The sequence below is a fragment of the Myxocyprinus asiaticus genome, chromosome 29 (genome assembly GCF_019703515.2).
Source record: "Myxocyprinus asiaticus isolate MX2 ecotype Aquarium Trade chromosome 29, UBuf_Myxa_2, whole genome shotgun sequence".
Lineage (NCBI taxonomy): Eukaryota > Metazoa > Chordata > Actinopteri > Cypriniformes > Catostomidae > Myxocyprinus > Myxocyprinus asiaticus.
Window position 1 is genome coordinate 20267936 of NC_059372.1, and position 12594 is coordinate 20280529.

Genomic DNA, 12594 nt, shown 5'->3' on the forward strand with positions numbered 1-12594 from the left:
ACTCAATACTTGGTAGGGGCTCCTTTTGCTTTAATTACTGCCTCAATTCGGCGTGGCATGGAGGTGATCAGTTTGTGGCACTGCGGAGGTGGTATGGAAGCCCAGGTTTCTTTGACAGTGGCCTTCAGCTCATCTGCATTTTTTGGTCTCTTGTTTCTCATTTTCCTCTTGACAATACCCCATAGATTCTCTATGGGGTTCAGGTCTGGTGAGTTTGCTGGCCAGTCAAGCACACCAACACCATGGTTATTTAACCAACTTTTGGTGCTTTTGGCAGTGTGAGCAGGTGCCAAATCCTGCTGGAAAATGAAATCAGCATCTTTAAAAAGCTGGTCAGCAGAAGGAAGCCTGAAGTGCTCCAAAATTTCTTGGTAAACGGGTGCAGTGACTTTGGTTTTCAAAAAACACACTGGACCAACACCAGCAGATGACACTGCACCCCAAATCATCACAGACTGTGGAAACTTAACACTGGACTTCAAGCAACTTGGGCTATGAGCTTCTCCACCCTTCCTCCAGACTCTAGGACCTTGGTTTCCAAATGAAATACAAAACTTGCTCTCATCTGAAAAGAGGACTTTGGACCACTGGGCAACAGTCCAGTTCTTCTTCTCCTTAGCCCAGGTAAGACGCCTCTTATGTTGTCTGTGGTTCAGGAGTGGCTTAACAAGAGGAATACGACAACTGCAGCCAAATTCCTTGACATGTCTGTGTGTGGTGGCTCTTGATACCTTGACCCCAGCCTCAGTCCATTCCTTGTGAAGTTCACCCAAATTCTTGAATCGATTTTGCTTGACAATCATAAGGCTGCGGTTCTCTCGGTTGGTTGTGCATCTTTTTCTTCCACACTTTTTCCTTCCACTCAACTTTCTGTTAACATGCTTGGATACAGCACTCTGTGAACAGCCAGCTTCTTTGGCAATGAATGTTTGTGGCTTACCCTCCTTGTGAAGGGTGTCAATGATTGTCTTCTGGACAACTGTCAGATCAGCAGTCTTCCCCATGATTGTGTAGCCTAGTGAACCAAACTGAGAGACCATTTTGAAGGCTCAGGAAACCTTTGCAGGTGTTTTGAGTTGATTAGCTGATTGGCATGTCACCATATTCTAATTATTTGAGATAGTGAATTGGTGGGTTTTTGTTAAATGTGAGCCAAAATCATCACAATTAAAAGAACCAAAGACTTAAACTACTTCAGTCTGTGTGCATTGAATTTATTTAATACATGAGTTTCACAATTTGAGTTGAATTACTGAAATAAATGAACTTTTCCACGACATTCTAATTTATTGAGATGCACCTGTAGATATTTGGATCCAGAGCAGATATATAGACATTTGGATCAAAATTAATGTATAATATAATATAATTCAATTGTCACCATCATACAGTATAGGCTAGGGCCAATGGCCTATAACATGCTTAGTTACTAACATCTTTATTGGTAAAAATAATGAGTGTTTTCAACCAGGCTTCCTGAAATCTCTCTCTGTATGGCATTGGTCAGACAAACAGTTAATTATGCTTATGGGTATTGTAATATGATACAGTGCCTATAGAAAATAATCATACCCCTTTGGAATACTCACTTTTCTTGTTTTACAGCCTGAAATAAAAACATAACATAAAATATATATTTTTTCCAGCTTTATTTATAAATTTTGCCTTCTGAACATGAAAGTAAAAAAAAAAAAAAAAAAAATGGAGACAGTTCCAAAAAATTATTTATTAAAGATGAAAAACTAGAATAAGAGGGTTTGAAAAATGATCATACCCCTGGATTTAATAATTCGTGGAGCTACATTTTGCTTAAGTGACCTGTCCATTTGGATATGTCTCTACTAGCTTCACATACCTAGATTGGGGAATATTTTCCCATTCTTCTTTGCAGAATTGCTTGAGTTTTGTCTAATTGCGGGATGAGCGTCAATGGACTGCTCTCTTCAAGTCCATCCACAGGTTTTCTATTGGATTTAGGTCAGGGATCTGACTTGGCCAATCAAGGACTTTGACTCTTATCCTTAAGCCACTACATTGTTTTTTGGCAGTACGTTTAGGGTCATTGTCATGCTGAAAGGTGAACCACCTGCCCTGCCCATCTTTAGTTGTCGAGCAGAGGGTCACAGATTTTCCTTAAGAATTTGGTTGTACATGGCAGCATCCATTTCCCCTTCAATCAGTCCCCACTGAAGAGAAACACCCCCACAACATAATGTTGCACCAACATGCTTCACAGTAGGTATGGTATGTAATGGGTGGTGAGCTGTGTTTGGTTTTCTCCAAATATAGTGCTTGGAGTTCTGTCTAAAAAGTTAAATTTTTGTCTCATTTGACCATAGAACCTTTTGCCACCTGGGATCAGAATCCTTAGTGTGGCCCTTTGCCCAGAATCGTTTGCCACAAAAGACTTAGTGTCAGACGAGGTTTCTTTCTTGCCAAACTGCCATACAGGCCAGCTTTGTGTAAAACTTGGTAGATTGTTGTCACCAGGGCCGTAGCAAATGGGGTGAAAGGTGGTAACAATTCTAGGGGCCCACAGGTCCAGGAGGGCCCACAACAAATTTTAAACTGCATATTTTCATATGAAAGGGGCCCAGAGCAATATATATTCAGGGGGTCCATAATTCCTTTCTACGGCCCTGGTTGTCACATGCACAGACTAATCAATCTCAGCCATGAGGGCTTGTAAATCCTTCGAAGTTGCCTTTGGCCTTATGATAGCTTCCCTGTTTGGAGTGACGGCCCGATCTTGGCAAGGTTTTGGTGGTGCCATGCACTTTCCACTTCTTAAAAATGCTCTGAACTGTACTCAGAGAGACAGTTAAAGCCTTTGAAATCTTTTTGTACCCTTCTCCTAACCTCTGCCTTTCCACAATGTTATTCTGTAGTCATTTTGAAAGCGCCTTTCCAACTATGGTGAATTCTTGAATTCATTACCCTGCACTACTAGTAATGGAATCCTCATGCTGGTTTTATTCTGATGTAATCAAAACCACTACAATGTATGTCAGGTGGGGGCCAATTTGCCAGGTATGTGATCTGAAATGTGATTGGTTGCACCTGTAAAAGTTTGCAATGGTTATACTTAGGGGGCTGATCACTTATCTAAACCAGGTATTTTACTTTTATCAATTGTTCAGAATTTTTGCATGTTATTATCACTTTGATGTTGAAGGTTATAATGTGTAAATACAACTGGAAAGGTTACATTGAATGTATTTAAATTTCCAAGGTGTAATGTGACAAATGATAAGGATTTTGACAAGGTATGATGACTTTCTATAGGTACTGTACAGATTTATATATTTTTAGAATGTAAGGTTTATCAAACTTATAGAATCAATAATAGCATGATGCCTGCAAAAGTATAGCAAAATCTTGTAAGCGATTGCTAATCTATTTTCATTAACAGCCTCTCTTTACAAATTGGTTATATGAAATGTCAACCAAATAGAATAGATTGAATAGGCCTTTATACTGTACATGCGACCCGGTTTATTGTGTAATGTATAATGTAGGGGATCACAATAGCTGCATTGTCTCTGTCTCTGCTAAGATCAGACTCAAACCTTACAATGCATTCTGAGACTAAACTGCATTGTAACTTCATTGTAATGCATGTAACATGACAGACCTTCAGTCACACCATGCTTGTTTGTCTTTCAGGAAATGTCTGGATGTAATGAGCTGAGAGGTCTTCTCAGTTTAAGAAATATGTAAGCTAAAACAAATGACAATCATTTGGCATGATGATCCTAAAATATGATAAAATATATCGTTTTTCATGTGAGGATATGTATGCATTTACACCTGTATTTGCATGTCTTATGTGCAAGAATGAATACAATACCAAAAATGTTTTAAACTGTATCCCAAACAATACAGAATGACAAGATTTTATTAGCATAACTTGGCTTTGAGATTCATCAGTTCAGCAAAAAACTGTACACACACATATAAATTAGTAAAATCACAGCTCCAAGTTTCAACAAATGAGGTAAATATTGGCATTACTGGAGCTACACTGCTGGAGGAGGTCATGTAAAGACCAAGGACCAAATATCAAAGTATCTATGGGCAGTAAGAAATGCATGCATTTATGTATTCATATTTCACATTTGTTTGTACAATACTTTTCAATGGTTCACTGGTAAACATGTTTTATCTCAAGATGGTAAACTATTTAAAAGGTTTAATCTCAAGAGCCCACTATTATATTTCTATTTGTTTACAACATCCTTTTGTTAAGAATAAAGTCTTAAACATCTTTTAAACATCGCTTCTTTGTAAAAACCTGTCATGATCCTGTTGTAAGCACTGGTGATCTTTAAAGGAATATTCAGAGTTCAATGCAAGTTAAGCTTAATAAACAGCATTTGTGGCATAATGTTGATAAAAAAAATAAAAAATAAATAAAATATAATAATTTCGACTTGTTAAAAAATCAGGCATTTAATGAGGCACTCACAATGGAAGTGGATGAGGCTAATCCGTAAAAGGTAAAATAGTGTTTTTTTTTTTTGTATACATGTTTCTGAAATATCAGTTTAAAAAAGCATTAATGGATTAAAGCATAAAGGATTGTAATATGTCATTTAGGCTAAAGTATAGCAATGGCAAGATTTTTCAGATTTCATGTAATTTTGTGTTGAATTATAAAAGATCATGCCTTTATATTATTATTTTTTAAATAATAAATAATATTATGAATATTTGAATAGTAATTATATATATATATATATATATATATATATATATATATATATATATATATATATATATATAATTCTTATAAATGCTGTTCTATCTTGAGTCAAATGCTAATTCTTTAAGAAAACAGTATGTATGTTTTGATCATGGCTATTGTATCTCATAGGGGTGGCTCTTTAAGTGCGTTTATGACAAGATCATTTTTGTGTGCTGAGAGTCAGCCATTATCCTTAACATGTGAGATGAGTGGAGTGCTGGAGGTAAATAAACAGTGATGTGAAAGTGGGTCAAACCTGCTAAGAGAACAAAGATTATGCTGCAAGATGATTCTGGAAGAGCTTAACTGCTTTAAAAGAGACCAATTCAGTAGAGGAGAGCACAGATGATGCTGACCAGACACTTAATGTACTCCATTTACTGATGGACAAAATAGAGGCATTTTACAGAACATGCTAGAACATCAAGTTAATTTTGGAGAGTTTATTTGTGATTTTTTTAAATACAATTTATTTTATTGTAGAGCCTTTTTTATTGTATGCAAAATAGAAGTTATTTTTTTTTTTTTTTTTTTTAGTTTTTTAAAATGAGTTCCTGTTTCTAGCAATTCAACACTTTTGACAAGTAAAAAATGATCACCAAGGTATGACAATGCTTTTATTTCTACCTGTATGCCTTATAAAATAAAATAAGAAAAACAACTGCAATCTGATTAATGGTAAACTTTATCTAAAATATTCTTTCCTAGATATTTGCAATCTGAGTTGTTCTTGCTACAAGTTTAAAATATTAGTGTTGATCTGAAAAATAAGCTGTTGTTAGAAATAATTTGTAGTTTGACATTTGTATGAGCTCTCAAGACATAAACATTGCTCAAAATCCTGTCTCTATCTTTCATTACATAGGTGCACAGTTGTCAGTCTCCACTGAGAGTAAGTATGAGTTTAAATCTTGCATGCTTTGCCAATTTGTCACTTTTAAAAGATTATTCACTCCTTTACTTATTCCTACTCTACTTTATTTACCGGTACACATGGGTGCAAATAGTCCCTCTGTAAAAATGTCCACTGTACTGTATTTACCAGAGTGTATGACCCAGTGGTTCAACCATGATGACCCAGTTGGAAGGGGAGACTCTGAGCTCTTGACTGACCAGCTCAGTATGTACCCAGGATATATATGTTCTCATCCAATTGGAATAGAGGCTCAGACCATCTCTGGCCAACCAGCTTCAGCAACTGAGTATCAAACTATTGCAATTGAACACGTGTTTCAAGAAATAAAACGTATCTCAAACGAAGCTTTATGTTTAAATGTTTACACCATTGGATTTTAAATCTAAAATTATTTTCTGTTATTTGAAGTTATAACGCCATCTATGGGTTAGCTTGTGTAAACGCAGACCAAAATGGAGGACAGTGTGCTGATTATAAAGTGCGATTTACCTGCCCAGAAGAATTTTGTTCAAGTGAGTGATATTTAAATAGCACTTAGTTAGACTTAATAACTGACTAGCAATTTAAAACATCATGAAATTTTGTAACCTTCTTGTTCACTTTCCATTATGTAAACTTGTGAGAGTAGTGTAACACAAAATATACCAAAGCACTAAAATAATTTACACATCAGACTATGTCTCAACCTAGATATCTGTCAAAATGTCTTATATAATATTATTTTCTATTATAGAAATCATTGTGACATTAGTCTTAAAGGCATAGTTCACAAAAAAAAAAAAAAAAAAAAACGTCATTTACTCACCCTCATGCCATCTCAGATGTGTATAACTTTCTTTCTTCTGCTGAACACAAACAAAGATTTTTAGAAGAATATTTCAGCTCTGTAGGTCCATACAATTCAAGTCAACAGGGTCCATAACTTTGAAGCACAAAAAGGCATATAAAAGCAGCATAAAAGTAATCAATACGACTCCAGTGGTTAAATCCATGTTTTCAGAAGTGATATGATAGGTGTGGGAAACAGATCAATATTAAAGTCCTTCTTTACTATAAACTCTACTTCCTGCCCAGTAGGTGGCTATATGTTCAAAAAACACGAAGAAAAAAAAATAATCTTAGGAGAGAAGAATGCTTATGAGGGCTGTTTGAAAGTGAAGATTTATAGTATAAAAAGGATTTAAATATTGATTTGTTTCACACCCACACCTACATGGATTTAACCACTGGAGTCGTTTGGATTACTTTTATGCTGCCTTTATATGCTTTTTGAGATTTAAAGTTTTGGACCTTGTGGAGTTGCATTATATGGATGCATACAGAGCTGAAATATTCTTCTAAAAATCTTCGTTTGTGTTCAGCAGAAGAAAGAAAGTTATACACATCTGGGATGGCATGAGGGTGAGTAAATGGCGAGAGAATTATTAGTGAACTATTACTTTAATGGCACATTGATTTTATATGTGATCAAGTTTATTCAGATGGTAATCTTTTGCATCAGGTTGTAGGACACCCCGGTTGGACCGAGATAACCCCAGAGGTAGAGACTATGAGATCCTGGCAGAAATTCAGATGACTTACCTACTACAGGTCTGCTCTCAGCCCATTGCCATTGAGGTCACAACCATTAGTGGAACCCCAGCACTGCAAACTGGAAAACAAATTCAAGTGTATGACCAACAATAATTTTCTCAATGTTAGTTAATACATTTCTATAAATGATAAACAGGTGCATGCTTCTCTTATGAAATGCTCTTGGCTGATCTTCTCAGTATTTACCCTGGACTCATATGTCCTAATCCACTTGGAATAGAGGCTCAGACAATCTCTGGTTTACCAGCTTCTCAAACAGGAAACACGTTTCAAGTGTGAGTGTATAAAACAAGAAACAAAAAAGGTCTGATTGAAAATCATTTATATGATTCTATAATATCCTAAAGTGATTTTGTGTCTATTGAAGTTATAATTCCACCTATGGGTTTGCATGTGTAAATGCAGACCAAGGAGGAGGAGGGCAGTATGCTGACAAGAGTATGCTTTACCTGCCCAGAGGAGTTTTGTTCAAGTCAGTAACAAAAAAAGTAATAATAATAATGAAACAATGATACCAGTTGATGGAAGAAAGCACACTGAAATGACTGACATTTTATGTGAGACTGTCACTAATAACACTCAGATAGACTTGTGTGCTATCAAGGGATTTAGCATTACATTTAGAATTTGGTCGACACTTTTTCCAAAGTAATTTACAGTGCATTCAATATAAACATTTAATCAGTATGTATGTTCCCTGGGATTCGAACCCATGACCTTGGTGTTTCTAGCATCTTGCGCAACCAGTTGAGTTAAAGAAACATTTTTAACATAGTTTACTAATACAATAGTGTAAACTTCTTATTTAATCTAATTTTAGTTAGTAGAGAGTAGACGGTAAGATTTTTATGAGGGTAACACAAAATATATCAAAGCATTGAACTATTTCACATTAGTAGTGAGATTTTGTCTCAAACTAGATATTTGTCAAAATGAAAGTGTTACTTTTTTCTCAACAGAAATGTTTGTGACATTATTCTTTCATTGGATTTCAAATGAAATAATGAAGGTTACTCAGCTGATCATCTTCTGTGTCAGGTTGTAGGACACCCTGGTTGGACTGAGATAACCCCGGAGGAAAAGGAGACCCTGGTGGAAATTCAGATGACATACCCACTACAGGTCTGCTCTCAGCCTATTGCCATTGAAGTCCCAACCATTAGTGGGACCCCAGCACTGCAAACTGGAAATGTTTTTCAAGTGTACGTTAACCACATTATATTCTCTGTGCAAATTTTTTTTTAAGCTGAAATAAATGATGATATGATATATAAGATGTCCAGCAGATATTGTGCATAAACCACAAATATGCATCCCCTGTATGTACAGAATACTATCTTGCAGTTTCCAAATTGTCAATAACACTACAAAAGTTTTCAAAAGGAATGCTTTCTATCAAGACCATGTTGTAAATATGGTAAATAAACATTTGCTCTCATTTTGCAGATATGACCCATTACAGAGCTTTCCCTGTGTGAATATGAAGCAAAGCGGAGGGGGGTGTCAGGACTACAGGGTCCACTTTACATGTCCGAAGTGTTTTTGCCTCCCAAGTAGGCATATAAAGTCTTTGTCTTTAAAGGGATATTTCACCCAAAAATTTTAATTCTCTGATCATTTACTCACCCTCATGACATCCCAGATGTGTATGACTTTTTCTTCTGCTGAACACAAACAAACATTTTTAGAAGATTATCTCAGCTCTGTAGGTCCTCACAATGCAAGTGAATGGGTACCAAAATTTTGAAGCTCCAAAAGCACATAAAGGCAGCATAAAAGTAATCTATTAAATCTATATATTCAGAAGTTATATAATAGGTGTGGGTGAGAAACAGATCAATATTGAAGTCCTTTTTTTACTATCACTCTCCACTTTCACTTTCTTCTTTTGTTTTTGCTGATTTGCATTCTTCATGCACATCGCCACCTACTGGGCAGGGTGGAGAATTTATGGTAAAAACTGACTTAAATATTGATGTTTCACTTACCATATCGCTTTATATTTATACACTTATCATATCGCTTCTGAAGATATAGATTTAGCCACTGGAGTCTTATGGATTACTTTTATGCTGACTTTATGTGCATTTTGGAGCTTCAGAATGTTGGTACCCATTCATTTGCATTGCATAGACCAACAGAGATGATATATTCTTCTAAAAATCTTTGTTTGATTTCAGCAGATGAAAGAAAGTCTTACATATCTGGGATGGCATGAGGGTAAGTAAATAATGAGAAAATTTTCATTTTTGGGTAAACTATCCCTTTTTTTATGATTTACTCTGGTATTGTTAAACAAGTGTAATTTAACCATGAGGAACAACATGACTTGGAAGAAAGTCACACAGTTCTCTCTTACCAACTTTTGTATTTATATTGTTTGCAAACTGATGGGCGATGCAAGAGATGTTATGGTTAATTTCTATTTCAGATTAGTAGCGTTATAATATTGTTATATTGAAGGACTTCGGACATACATTTGTGCTCAAAAGTTTGCATACCCTTGGAGAATTTGTCATATATGTACCATTTTTAAAGAAAACACGAGTGAGCAGGCAAAACACATTTATTTTATTTCTTATGGGATACATATTCAACTGTAGGTCATAACAGAATGGCACAATCATAAAACAAAATATGGCAACAAAGAAAAAAATGAAATGACCCCTGTTCAAAAGTCTGCATACCCTTAGTTCTTAATACTGTGTATTGCCCCCTTTAGCATCAATGACAGCGTGCAGTCTTTTGTAATAGTTGTCTATGAGGCCCCAAATTCTTGCAGGTGGTATAGCTGCCCATTCGTCTTGGCAAAATGCTTCCAGGTCATGCAAAGTCTTTGGTCGTCTTGCATGAACCGCACGTTTGAGATCTCCCCAGAGTGGCTCGATGATATTAAGGTCAGGAGACTGTGATGGCCACTCCAGAACCTTCACCTTTTTCTGCTCTAACCACTGGAGGGTCAACTTGGCCTTGTGCTTAGGGTCATTGTCGTGCTGGAAAGTCCAAGAGCGTCCCATGCGCAGCTTTCGTGCAGAAGAATGCAAATTGTCTGCCAGTATTTTCTGATAACATGCTGCATTCACCTTGTCATAAATTTTCACAAGATTCCCTGTGCCATTAGAGCTCACACACCCCCAAAACATCAGTGAGCCACCACCATGCTTCACAGTGGGGATGGTATTCTTTTCACTATAGGCCTTGTTGACCCCTCTCCAAACATCGCGATTATGGTTGAGACCATAAAGCTCTATTTTGGTCTCGTCACTCCAAATTACAGTGTGCCAGAAGCTGTGAGGCGTGTCAAGGTGTTGTCGGGTATATTGTAACCGGGTTTTTTTGTGGCATTGGCGCAGTGAAGGCTTCTTTCTGGCAACTCGACCATGCAGCTCATTTTTGTTCAAGTATCGTCATATTGTGTTCCTTGAAACAACCACACCATCTTTTTCCAGAGCAGCCTGTATTTTCCTGAGGTTACCTGTGGGTTTTTCTTTGTATCCCGAACAATTCTTCTGGCAGTTGTGGCTGAAATCTTTCTTGGTCTACCTGACCTTGGCTTGGTATCAAGAGATCCCCGAATTTTCCACTTCTTAATAAGTGATTGAACAGTACTGTCTGGTATTTTCAAGGCTTTGGATATTTGTATATCCTTTTCCAACTTTATAAAGTTCCATTACCTTGTTACGCAGGTCTTTTGACAGTTCTTTTCTGCTCCCCATGGCTCAGTATCTAGCCTGCTCAGTGCATCCACGTGAGAGCTAACAAACTCATTGACTATTTATACACAGACACTAATTGCAATTTAAAAAGTAACAGGTGTGGGAAATTAACCTTTAATTGCCATTTAAACCTGTGTGTGTCACCTTGTGTGTCTGTAACAAGGCCAAACATTCAAGGGTATGTAAACTTTTGATCAGGGTCATTTGGGTGATTTCTGTTATCATTATGATTTAAAAAGGAGCCAAACAACTATGTGATAATAAATGGCTTCATATGATCACTATCCTTAAATAAAAGACAGTTTATTTTGCATGATCAGTAATATTTTCAATATCAATGCCAAAATTTCATAATTTCTGCCAGGGTATGCAAACTTTTGAGCACAACTGTAGTTATTTGAGGTAATTCTTCTTGCATACAGTGAGGCAGAGAAGTAAACATATTCTAATGCAGAGTTTGTTTGTTTACATTTTTCACTCTGCGTGGTATTCAGCGTGTATAACCCGATGGTTTGATCATTACAACCCCGGTGGAAATGGAGATTATTAGCTTTTGACTGAACTTATCAATAAATACCCTGGGTACATATGTCTGGATGCTGGTGGAATAGAGGCTCAAACCATCTCTGACCAACCAGCTTCTCAAACAGGCAACATCTTTCAAGTGTGAGCATATAAAAACTATTACAATACAAGATATTACAAGGCATATGCTTCTAGTGACATTTAAGGCAAGAAAGACAAAAAGCTTTATTGGAAACGTTTAGATTTTATTATGCTCTAAAGTTGTTTTGTGTGTTTTTTGAAGGTATAATCCTACTTCTGGTTTTGCCTGTATAAACACAGACCAAGGAGCAGTGCTGTGTGCTGATTATAGAATATGCTTCAGCTGCCCAGATGTTCAAGTGAGTGACATTTACAAAACAGACTATCTGATCTAATAGTATATGTGATGATGAAGATTACTCAGCTGATCATCTTCTGCATCAGGTTGTAGGACATCTTGGTTTGACCAAGATAACCCAGGAGGCCAAGGAGATTATGAGACATTGATGGATATTCAGATCCACAACAGATCTGCTCTCAGCCTATTGCCATTGAGGTCTCAACAATTAGTGGAACCCCAGCACTGCAGACTGGAAACGTTTTTTTCAAGTGCATGGTTAACAATATCATATTTTATTGATTGCATGATTACATGATGTGCAATTTGTATATCTTCTGGCACAGCACATCCATTGTATGTTCTAAATATTTGCACAGAAGTGATCTCTATAAAAACCACTTCTAAATATGGTTAACAGACATTTGCTCTCATTCTGCAGGTATGACCCAATGCAGGGCTTTGCTTGTATGAATGCACAGCAGAGTGGAGCTTTCTGTCAGGACTACAAAATCCGCTTCACATGTCTAAAGAGTTTCTGCAAGACTTTCCCCATTTCCCAATTCCCAAGCCTCGAACAGGAGAATGCCACATTTTCTCAAAACATGACTGAAATTTTTAACTTGACATTACATTTTTTATGTTAAATTAAGCTCTTGATTTAAATTTATATAGCCATGTTAGATGGAATGCCAAAGAAATTTAAAAAACAAACCTGTTTACAGTGCTATGTGTTTCC